General features: G+C 49.1%; 1 protein-coding gene and 1 long non-coding RNA gene across 2 annotated transcripts in view; both read right to left on the minus strand.

Moving 5' to 3' along the window:
* LOC134010804 (cytosolic carboxypeptidase 6-like) overlaps positions 1 to 12,606 on the minus strand; it is a 58,341-nt gene that overhangs the window by 22,387 nt on the left and 23,348 nt on the right. The gene's annotated exons all lie outside the window — the stretch shown is intronic.
* LOC134011308 (uncharacterized) lies at positions 7,831 to 9,513 on the minus strand. The gene is made up of 2 exons (XR_009928406.1): positions 8,924 to 9,513; positions 7,831 to 8,884 (listed from the first exon to the last, which is right to left on the minus strand). It is a non-coding gene; the product is annotated as an uncharacterized LOC134011308 (long non-coding RNA).

Here is a 12,606-nt window from a genome sequence, read left to right on the forward strand (position 1 = left end):
GGACTACACATCCCATCAGCCGCTTCTCTGATGATGAGACAGAGAACTACAGTGGTACCCTTGACGACCGACCTGTGACCAATCACTTGAAAGGAGGACTTAAAACGAGCTTGACAGAGAAAGACTCTTAGCGTGATTGGAAAAACAGAGAGAGAGAGAGGGAGAGAGGGAGAGAGAGACAGCGAGAGAAAGAGAGCGACAGAGAGAGGAGATGGGAGCGGAGGGGGGGAGGAGTGGGGTAGCTTTTGTCAAGCGCCGAAAGCGAAGCCCCTCTCCTCGTGAAAGAGCGTGGTTCTCCCATGGTCTCAGCGACACAGAGAGAGAGAGAGAGAGAGAGAGAGAGAGAGAGAGAGAGAGCTCCCTGTCGGATTTCAAGGCATCAGCTCGGTCACAGTCCCCGTGCAGCCGTTCTGGCTCCTCCTCGCCTGCCTTCATGTCTGTCAGCCTGAGAGCCAGATGAAGGAGGGCTGGTCTGGCCGCGGCATGATACAGACCCGGAGGCAGACAGTAATGGCCTGTTTTGAAGAATGCGCCAGTGAACTTTAAGGGCCGTCCTGCTTGAAAGGACGAGTTGATTTCAGCTAGCGAGGAGCCGAACGAATGATATCCCTGGGATATACCCCCTGCTGTGCTGCCCTATCCCTGCTCACAGGCGGGGGGAATGCACTGGTGTGTGTGTGTGTGTGTGCGTGTGTGTGCGTGTGTATGCAGAGAAAAAGGGAACATTGCAATTCTGTTTTCGCTGCCGTGGAAACACAAAGACCGAACCCATAAGCCAGTTATTGTGCAAACCACACACACACACACATACACGCTTCATGTGCATGTCACTCTGCAGACAGGAGCATGTGGAGGGTTAGGATCTCATCCTGGGCCAGAGATCTTAAACCAGGCTGATTCACTGGTCATCATGCCCTTTGACCTCTGACCCCCAAGGTCATGAACCCTGTATATCTGCGTTTCAACCAGACTGGATTTGAAATCTATTAACCAGATTGGTTCGGAAATCTATTAACCGGACTGGATCTGGAATCTATCAACCAGCCTGGCCGTGTCGGCGTGGCAACGGGCCACATCTGCAGAAGGTCTTTCCCTCCTCTGACTGGCTGCACCTGCCCGGTGACGGGCTGGGGGATTACGCTGGTTACCATGACAACGCGGGGGCCAGAGCGCCGTGTCGGACTGCTGTGTGTGTGTGTGTGTGTCGTGTTTGAAGTGGCAGGCTCTTTCAAGGGCTTTGATCAGGGAGATGTTTGTAGTGGGGCAAACCTGAGGAACAAACAGGGCTTCAGAGAGATAAGCTCTATCTCAAACTGAAGACCACAGAGGCATGTCTGCCTGCCTGCCTGCCTGCCTGCCTGTCTGTCTGTCTGCCTGTCTGTCAGCCTGTCTGTCTGCATGCGGTGAGAGAGAGGAGAGAGAGAGGGGTGAGACAGAGAGAGAGAAACATCTGGGATACAGGGATGATGGAGGGGTTTGGCCGGTTAATCACATGCAGGTTTTCTTTCAGGGATGATGATGAGGGAACCTCCATGGTGCGAGGGTGAAGTCGAGGCCCAGCTCTGAGGGAGTGTGCCGGGGTCAGGGTCTGCAGGGGCTCATGGAGGTCTGGGGGGGTGAGGATGGGGCGGTAGCGATGACCAGGACAGGCTTAAAGCCAGAAGGAAAACAGTGATGAAATATTAAGAGAGGGTGGAGGGGAGGGGGTGTCAGGGATGAGACGCGGAGCTCCCTTCCCCAGGGAGGAGCTGTCAGGAGCAGGATGAGATGACAGCGAGGGCCCCCTGACCTCAACTGTCAGATGGAGGACTGGAGGGGGGAGGAGGGGTGCTCTCTAGACCCCCTAAGACCTCCCCCCCCCCTCCCTGACAGGCCTAGTCTAGTGGGACCACTGTGCTTCAAAGCTGACAGACAGAGTGACATCACCCTCACCTCTCAGGAGGGGGGAGGAGGGAAGGAGGAGGTGGGAGGAGGGAGGGACCGTCACTGTCACACCGTGTCCTAAGCCCCACTCCGTACACACATGGTACACACACAATGAAACAGCTTTGTGACGGAGATGGAGAGGAGAAATACGTCCGCAGACTTCAAGAGAGACACACACACACTCACTCCAGACACACACTCCAGACACACATCAGTGCAACTAACACCATCGCTCTGCCTAAATCTCTGCTCTCCCTCTCCCCCTCTCTCCAAGCGGGGGAGGGGGAGGTTGGGGAGTGCTAAGGCAGTTGCTAATAAATTTGCTTGTAAATGTTAATTAGTGTCATGGCTTTCACGTCAGGATGTCTTCACAAAGAGTGTTAAAAGTTTTAGAAGTCTCTCTCCCTCCATCCCTCCAACCTCTCTTCCACCTCTCTCTCCCTCCCTCCCTCCCTCCCTCCCTCCCTCCCTCCCTCCCTCCCTCCCTCTCTCCCTCCGCCTGCCCCCCACCTCTCTTCCCCACACACACCAACACATCTTCCTCAGTTGTTGTAAACAATAACGACAGCTATGCATAAGCCTACTCTACCCTCCATTCAACGTTCCGCAAAAAAGATATTGTTTGTGTACGGCACTTTACACTGACACCATATCCACATGCCTACACTCGCCACGGTCGTGCCAGAAAACACGACACACGCACGCGCACGCGCACACTCCCGACAGAGGCCCTGGTACATGGGCACGCTGTTCTGGAGCTCTCGTAGCTGTGAATGCTCCTCATTAAGGTTGGCCTCGCCAGCAGCCTGCCGGCGGCGCAGGAAAGCTGGGCTCTTAAGGAGCTGCTCCGTCACACTGTAACACTATTTCCTTAAGTCGCACTAATTAAGTGGCGCTTGGCAGTGCCAGGCCTCCTTAGGCCAAGACAGAGACGACGGGTCCAATCCCATCAGCCCCTGTGTGAATGCTGTTACAAGGCTGCAGTCCTCCAATCTCTCCTTCCCTCGCTGACTCCCTCCTTCCTCTCCTTTACCCTTGTCTGTACTCTCCAGGGTAGTGTAGTGTTGGGTAGGAGCCGGGGGGTGTTGGGTGAGGGAGCAGGGTGGTGTTGGGTGAGGGAGCAGGTGGAGGTCAGTGTCATTTGACCTCTCAGGACAGACTAGCAGTTCTGGTATGGATTAGCATGGCCCTGGGTCATGTGACAGGCTAGCAGCTCTGGTGTGGGTTAGCATGGCCCTGGGTCATGTGACAGGCTAGCAGCTCTGGTGTGGGTTAGCATGGCCCTGGGTCATGTGACAGGCTAACAGCTCTGGTGTGGGTTAGCATGGCCCTGGGTCATGTGACAGGCTAGCAGCTCTGGTGTGGGTTAGCATGGCCCTGGGTCATGTGACAGGCTAGCAGCTCTGGTGTGGGTTAGCATGGCCCTGGGTCATGTGACAGGCTAGCAGCTCTGTTGTGGATTAGTATGGCCCTGGGTCATGTGACAGGCTAGCAGCTCTGGTGTGGGTTAGCATGGCCCTGGGTCATGTGACAGGCTAACAGCTCTGGTGTGGGTTAGCATGGCCCTGGGTCATGTGACAGGCTAGCAGCTCTGGTGTGGGTTAGCATGGCCCTGGGTCATGTGACAGGCTAACAGCTCTGGTGTGGGTTAGCATGGCCCTGGGTCATGTGACAGGCTAACAGCTCTGGTGTGGGTTAGCATGGCCCTGGGTCATGTGACAGGCTAACAGGTCTCTTGTTAACACCCGGCCTGACACATTGCCTGCCTGCCCCAGGTGGTAAGGGTGTGTGTGTGTGTGTGTGTGTGTGTGAGAGATGAAAAACGGTGAGCGTGAGAGATAACTACTGGTGAATGTGTGTGTGTGTGTGTAAAGAGAGAGGGAGACAGGAGTGTGTGTACAGGAGATAAGGGGTGAGTGTGTGTGTGTATGGTGGGGTTTAATGTCACCTTCTCTCTCTCTCAGTCTCCAGGGTGCAGGGTGACACTGAGGAGAGCTGACAGTTGTCACTTTGCTCTTTGGCCCATGTGGCGCTGTTTTCCCTCACACAACAACACACACACAACACACTCACGCACACAACAACACACACACACTCCTATGCTGGATTGTCATCAGAGACTCTCTGTGAACAAACCCATCTGTAGGGCCATTTGGCGTATCCATGACGACCATGGAAGTCCATCATGCATGTTACACGAGCACATACTCACACCATGTACCTGTAATACCCCGTCACTGACACGCACACACACACTGATCAGAGAACATGTGTGTAGAACATTCAAATTCAACAAATACCTTTGAGGTATTTGTGGTTTGTGTGTGTGTGTGTGAAAGAGAGAGAGAAGGAGTGGTGCCACTGGTGTTGGTTAAGAATTGCAAAATTCATCATGACTAATTAATCATTCATAGTCGCAGTGGACATTTGTCATCTTCTGGCGGCAAAACTCCCTCGACTTTGTAGCCGTTACTTTGGAGAGTGTGTGTGTGTGTGAGAGAGAGAGAGAGAGAGAGAGAGAGAGAGAGAGAGAGAGAGAGAGAGAGAGAGAGAGAGAGGGGAAAGGAAGAGATAAACCACTCAGAAGACGCTGATGGACGCTGAGTATTTGAAGTCGGTCTCTTTGCTCCTCTGGAACGGCCACAGCTGTTAAACAGCCCGGTTGGATTACCATTTAAATAAACAGACAGCCTAATGACCGCGGACGAAAGTTAAAAAGCGAAAATAAACCGTTTTTTCTCTTTCCCCCGCAGCAACCACTTTCTTCCTCCTCCCTCCCATTCTATGTGTTTGTTTAGATGGGGAAACAGTAATGAGCAACAAAGCCTGGCGTGTTTGATTCAAAGGTAAATCTCCTCTTTCGGAGAGATAACCACGTGTATGACTCGGGGATGCTAAGCGGACTTGAAACAACTCTGATCTACATTCCTGGGTTTTATCCACAGTAAATAAACTGAGATTAAAACATCAACAACAAAAACTACAGGACAACCCCCCCTCCCCTCCCCCCAACTAAGACATTAAAAGTTATCTAAGATGAGCATTGATTTTCACTTTTCACATGTTGCCTTAAAGTCCCTTACTGTCCAGAAATGTAATCACTTTCGGAGGCTTCACAACAGACAGAGCTGGAACGTCCTATCTGCAGTCTCCAATGCAGATTAGCTTCATGTATTATTAACTATGTAATTACTGGCTGAGTCCAGTTTCATTTAGCAATCAAAGACGATGAATATTTAAGTGGGCCTGCCTAGCAGAATCTCGGGGACAGTCTAAGCCCCTACTGAGGCCACCACGGTTCCAAACCACCTCAGCTACTCGGCTCTGACCTTCTTGCCAACAGGATGACCACACGACTGGCCTGGGTTCGAAACCCAGGCCTCAGCATGTCAGTTCGGTTGGGGATGGCCGGCGTTTCCCGTTATTTTTGTATTTTTTCATTTATCACATCACGAGCAGCGTTTAGAATTCCCGATATCCGTCAGTATGAACTTCACGCGGACGCCTCATCAATTCATCCCAGTAGCGGGCGCGAGGTGACCTCTAAGGCTGACAGCTGGTCCGTCTCTGGACCGGAGGGACCGCTCGCCTCCTCCCGGGGCGAACACGCAGCTCGCGGGAAGCTGCACGACAGCTGAGTCTGACGCACGGCACGGAGACAGCTCAGCAGATTTGATCTAATACTAATTGATTGTCCTTGAAATGTGACAAAATTGCTTAGCTTGTAACAAGCTGTATTTACTGCATTGTAGAATCATTAAAAAGCTATTACCACAATTAGTTGATTTCCATTATAAACACTATATCCACAGGGAGAACATGAGGGAAGTGAGAGAGAGAGAGCGTGCGAAAGAGAGACAGAGAGAGCAGTTAGAGGTTGACAGAGGAGAGGTGGACCAGACAGCCATACAGGAATATTAAGCAGCTCTGCTGATTGCCATGTCATTGTCATTGCCGAGTGGCCCCATGACAGTGACTTTGGCCGTCGATGTCGGGCCCTTTTGCGGCGCTTCGATGCAACGTGCTTCATTTCAGAGATAATTAGCTTAAACGCTCTGAGAATGAAAAATTCATGATCACTTTGAATAGTTTTTAATTGAGGGAAGCATTCTGCATTAATAGAAGCCATTTGTAGAGCCTTCTGCTTGGAAGGAACAAGAGAACAAGAGGGTGAGGAAGGAGGAGGGTGTGAAAGGAGAGTCTAAAGCCATTTCCTCTTTAAATAAGGCTAATTTGCGGGAATGAAGCGAGTCTGTGCACATATGCTCACACACACACAGCCAATCATCTGTGTGCAAGTGTGTGAATTCCCAGTTTCAGACACCTCATCTTGAGAACATAAGGTACCAGATGGGGTCATCTTCAGCACTCAGACACCGATCTAGCTCACCTAGTCTATCCCAGCCATAGCTCTGCCCAGCTCAGCCAAGCCTAGTGCAGCCTAGCCCCATCTACACATACTCTAGCCCACCAACTATCCATCATCCTCAGTTCCCTGAATCATCATCCTGTCAATAAAGTCGGCAGCCATACATCACAGAGGAGTGATGAAGACGCCGAGCATCAGGTCTGGGACTGAAAAACGGACCTGGACTTCGAAACGCAGACCAGCCCACGACCGGGTATTATTATTATATATTATTTTTTTTGCATTATGCCACGGCCGTTTGACCGGCTGTTTGGGAAATCTCCCGACGGCCAGTCCGACCCTGCCGAGCAGGAACCTAATTGTTCATGTGATTCTACGCCACAAGACTCACAGCCTCCTCTAAGATAAAAGGCGATGACTTGTCTGTGGTGTCCCTGTGTGCCTCCGAGGCAGCTCTGGGCCCTGCCATCCTGCCTCAGAGGCAGCCCGTCTCAGAGGCAGCCCGTCTCAGAGGCAGCCCGTCTCAGAGGCAGTGGGTCGTCAGCTGAATCCCAGATCTGTCTGTTTACGGCTGACACTGAGATCATGCAGACTGGTAATCCCTAAAGCCTGCTGACACACAGGAGGCCTGCACATCACACACACATGAGATATATATATTTATACTGACGCACACACCAGTATATCAGCCTCGGGCTTCAAACCTAGTGTCAGAAGCGGTAGGAAGACATGCAGAGAACGAGAATTGATCTTGCAGATGATGTGAGGATTGCAGGCGCACGGGAGGTTTGTGTCAGACGAGGATGAAAAAGGAGAAAAAAAGAAAAGCCAGTAAGAGGATCGTAGAAACAGTCAGGACATCTGATCTTCCAGTCCCAGGCTCAGTGAGCTCGGAGACGGATGGAGATAACACCAGCCCCGTGCACCGCGCGCCAGCCCCGTGCGAGATAGCACCGGCCTCGCGCCCCAGTCCCGCGCACCAGCCCCGCTCACGATCACCTCTCTGTGGTGTCTCCTGTTCAGCGGGTCGGGATGCAGACTGTAAAGTTGTCAGCCCTCGGGAGAAACCTCAGGAGATTTTAATTAATGGTTTTTAGAACAGCACACACTGAAAATGACCTTTTACTTGTTGTACATGATCAAGGCAAATGCAGGGTATTAGATAGACAGAGCGACAGATAATCAAGACACGGTTTCTGGTAGAATAAAAGTCTGGATTTATTTTTGTTGATCTGTACATTGAACAAGTTAACCTGGATTTACTGAATGACGAACTGCAGTGAAACCATACACAAGAACAGGATGCTATAAGCGTCAGGGTCGTGAGAGAGAGGGGGGTCTCTACAGACACATTCACATTTGAGGTGGGTCTCTTGTCTCTCTCTCCCTCCACATCCCCTCGTCCTCGTCCCAGATTCTGTTGTGCCGTGTCTGGGTACTAACACACCGGGGAGAGGGAACACAACACCCTGATCCAGGATCCTCTAAGTGTGGAAACAGGATATCTCATGAGCAGACCCAAACGTAATACGCAATTCACATTTTCTGCGGTTATTCAGACTGAAAATCTGCGAAATTCCGCTAGCCTTCCTGTTCTTATGTCGGAGCGACCGAAGAAGTTCCACAACAGTTTAACGGCGAATATGGTCGATTGAATGTTGACACACTTTTCAAAAAAGTGTCATAAAGATCACCTGGCCCTGTCTCTTGCTTTAATTTTGGTCGATAAGTGCTTCCTTTTCAAATCTGAGCATTTTTGGATAACGTTTTAAGTTAAGAGACGTAATATGAGTTTAAAAGTTTATTTACATTTTGACCTCAGACCAATGCGTTCTACTTGAAAATATGCGGGTTTTCGTCGGAATTCTGCACCCGCGTACTCCGTTTGGGCCTGCTCATGGGCAGAGAAAGCCTTAGAGTAGAGGCACCTACACCTAAACTCACACACACGTTCAAAGCAGAGCACTGGAAAACAGCTGTACAGTATATCGAATCAGTCCAGGGTCTGATCTGCTCCCTCAGGTTGTGTAAAATACTTGACGTGTTTGATTTGGCTCACCCTGCACAGTTACATGGGTGGAAACTAAGAGAGTATTGATGACCCAGGTCTGAAGTACACAGCATTTATACATACTGTATTGACCACATCCTTGACTCTGGTTCACAGTAATTCGTGAGCACACTCTCAGTTGACATCTTCTTAAAAAATATTGATAAGTATATACTCATTTATATATATATATATTATATATATATTATGATATTACTCAGCAGCAAAGAGGATGGAAGGGGAACGTAGAAATGAAATGAGTGGGAAAGAGCAGTGGCAACATCTGATCACAAGTCAGATGATGAGATTTCACTCGATATGAAGCCATGGCAATGGTTATCAACCACCCGAAAAGACTCTTTTCTCCAGATATAACAATAAAGAAAGTGAGTCCACTTTGGTACATTCTCCAACCTTACCCATTATCAGCGTTATCACTGATACACAAATTAACGACACCGTGTTCTAATCTCTTATTACCCAACAAAAGGTGCTCTGGATGTGTGAGGGGTGTGGTTCAGGAGAGGCCTAAACCACACCTTTTATAAAAGGTGTGGTTCAGGAGAGGCCTAAACCACACCTTTTATAAAAGGAATCCGATAATCCCAGGTCTACCACAGTTGAAACAAATTTCCGGGTAAACTTATTTACTGTACGAAGAACCACTTGGTTTGAACAGTCCTCTGAGCGTCAGCTAGTCATATAATAATGTACAGATGTCACTTCCATGTGTTTCCAGTACATACTCTGAGACCAGCAGTGAGTTGAGGTACTTTGTGTTACATGAGAATGTGGATCTGGCTTGGACTGGACGGCCGCTAGCTTGCAGTTTCAGCCATAATCATTAGCAACATTTGGCTTACCATGTCAGAAAAGTGATTTGTTGATGATTTGGAGAGGGTGTGTGTGGGGGGGGGGCTGGAGGGGGATTGGATGAGTGGAGGGGAGGGGGGGGGCCGGGCTATCCACCTGAAGGTATCGCTGAATGAGGTTAAAAACATAGAAAAACGTAGCACCTTTTGAGGTCAGACAGACAGATTAGTCAACCTGTTTTGCTGGTAGAACGACAACCAGTAGAAATCTCAGAAAGCGACACACGCACACATACGTTCACAGGCCACACCCCCCCCCCCACAACAGGCCACACCCCCCACAACAGGCCACACCCCCCACAACAGGCCACACCCACCGCCCCACAGCTTGAGCAGCAAGCCCAGTATACACATGAGGAGAACACCTCTGCACCCTCTACAGCAGCATCTTTAGTAAGCAGTTTAAAAAGGTGATTTTCAAATCATAATGTTGACCTTATGCTGAGGTGTTTACATACTGTACAGGTGGAAAAGGGTTCGCTTTCCGAGAGCTTTTGAAAACAGACAAACGTACGATACACATACACACACGGACACCAGAGAAGCGATGAGGTAGGGCAGTGAAGCTAAATGAAGAACTTGCTATGGGTGTATTGCGGAAAAGTCACAGTTCAGAGAGAGAAATAATCCGTTGTCTTGTGATTCCCGTCTCCTGTGGAGCGGGCGGGCTCTGTCTGAGGTTCAGACAGACAGATGTCCTGGATGTGCCTGCCGTGTCACTTCCGGTGCACAGCAGAATGAGGAAGTGATGTCACTGCCTGTGGTCGGGAGTGCTCGTATTAGCACTGGGCAGTTTGGTTGTGTGGTACTGGCGTGTTTTAAACCTGAACTGGTCTCGGAATCTCGTGAAGAGATGGACAATTTAACAGGTGGATGATAGTCCACCAAGCTTATGATGCCTAGTCCCAGGTTACAGAACGATACATCTCCATTTCTTTGAGACTAGCCTTATACTGTGTCTAAGACGTCACAGTCTAATGTTCTAGATTAACCTCCTTTTTTGGCATCAGAAAACAAACAAACAGGAAACAGCATCATCGATAACAACAACAGGAACTTGTGTCACAGGAACTCATCTTGATCGGCAGATATCGTCCTCATCATCCTCATCATAACCATCATCATAATCTGTCTGTAAACCTGACGTATAAAAACAAAACAAACACGTAACAAAAGATTACATCTAGGCCGATTACTTTGGGAGAATCTAACCAAAAAAAAAACAAATAAAAAAACGATGAAAAGCATGTGATTTGTATTTCTCGTTCACCTGTGTATGTGGTGTAAAACTGTACATAGCTTGGATCTAAAACCTTAGCGAGGGGGATCTCTGAGCAAGTTTAAAGTCATCTGATCATCTTTGCATTCCCGTTGGGTTCCAGTGTCCACTGAACACTTTGGCTCATCATCGTCACTGTCTACACACACAGCTCTATAGCTAGTACCTGGACGCATTCAGTTACAGCACGCAACCAGTCTAAGCATACTTGCCGCTTTCCACAAGGTCCTCAAATCAGTGACATTATACCTATGCTATAGCTTAGAACAGTCCTAACTGCTGTGGACCCAGCTAGGACATGGTCTAAGACTAGGCCTAGCCAGCCAGTAGTCAGAGCCTCTCCCCTCTCTCCCCCTCTCTCCCCCTCTCTCCCCCTCTCTCCCCTCTCTCCCCCTCTCTCCCCCTCTCTCCCCCTCTCTCCCCCTCTCTCCCCCTCTCTCCCCCTCTCTCCCCCTCTCTCCCCCTCTCTCCCCTCTCTCTCTCTCTCTCTCTCTCTCTCTCTCTCTCTCTCTCTCTCTCTCCTCTCTCTCTCTCTCTCTCTCTCTCTCTCTCTCTCTCTCTCTCTCTCTCTCTCTCTCTCTCTCTCTCTCTCTCTCACACACACACACACACACACACACACACACACACACACACACACACACACACACACACACACACACACACACACTACTCTGGCTCGCCTCACTAACTTTACCAAACAGCTTTTTTTTCCTCATCATATCAAAGTCTTGTTAAGGTGCTTAATCATACACTGATTGTTTGGGCCTCTTTGATTCTAGACAGCCAATAATAATACAAAATAACGAAAAACTTTTACAAGCGGACAAACCCGTTTCTCCTCAGGACTTGGCTACTTGTCCACACTTTTAAAGTGCATTCAATATTAATGATTTGTATCAAGCCGGTGTCATTCCAGCATCCTAGGCGAATGATTCACGAGGGCCAGACCACCCATTCACTGAACACAGCAAAGATACATTTAAGAGTCCACAGAATCATCATCATCATTCCAATCATCATGATATGAGCTACGATGTGTTCGGGGGGCTCTATGTCTGGTGTGACGAGCTAGCCGCTACCTCTATGTCATCTCGTAGCTAGCTCCGCTCTAATAAAGTCTACTGTGGTTGTGGATAGCTAGTTTCTATGGATATCGAATGTGACATTTTTTTTTTGCTAGTTAGCTAGCTTGTACTAATTTCCGTTTTCTTTTTCTTGGTGCTAGCCCCTGCTGATTGGCCGGGGCTGTTCCTAACCAGTCCACCTACGCGAAGAACAGTATTCTTTTTTAACACTCATCAGAATGTTGATAACAACAATCTACTATAGGTTATACCATACAAAGCTTAAAGCCAAGAAGTCCTTATGAAAACAAACACATACATGTATAAAAAAATAAAATTGTCCAGGTAATAAAGGAATTACGGAGTCTCTTGTCCAATCAGCTGTGGAGCTGAGCAGGAGGGTGAATGATGTCACGTGGAACAGTAACCCAGATACAAACACGCAACGTTAGTGAGAAGAAGACAAAACAACTACAAAAACATCATCTGTAACTAAAATGTCTCTGAAAACCGGTAGCTTCAGGAAAGGTTGACTGTTAGAAATATAAAGAAATCATGAAGATGTAAAAGACACACACACATACCACACACACACACAACCACACACATACCACACACATACCACACACACACACATGTATTATGGTTGGGTGGGGTTGAAGGCGGGTCCCTGCCAGTCAGAGAGACAGACGGACAGACAGGCTGCAGCAGATTCACAGTGACTTCACAGCTGCGGCTCAGGCCACATTTCATCTGTGGCTTTAAGTTCCAAACTGCAGGTCTGCAGACACACCGGGAGGAACCAAAACAACAACAAACCAACAAACCAAAACAAACACAGAACAAGAACATTTTCAGAAGTTCCAATGGCATGTCATTAAGTCGTGGTCGCTACAGCAACCTCATGTCTTACCCCCCCCCCCCCCCCCCACCCGTGGTGTAACACATAGAGAAGGGGAGGACTATTATGGGATGGCTGATGCAGTCGACTACAGTCAACTGTGAGAAGAAAGACAGCTTTACCTCACAAGACGTGGGCTAGG

Source organism: Osmerus eperlanus, chromosome 24 (assembly GCF_963692335.1).
Source record: "Osmerus eperlanus chromosome 24, fOsmEpe2.1, whole genome shotgun sequence".
Classification (NCBI taxonomy): Eukaryota; Metazoa; Chordata; class Actinopteri; order Osmeriformes; family Osmeridae; genus Osmerus; species Osmerus eperlanus.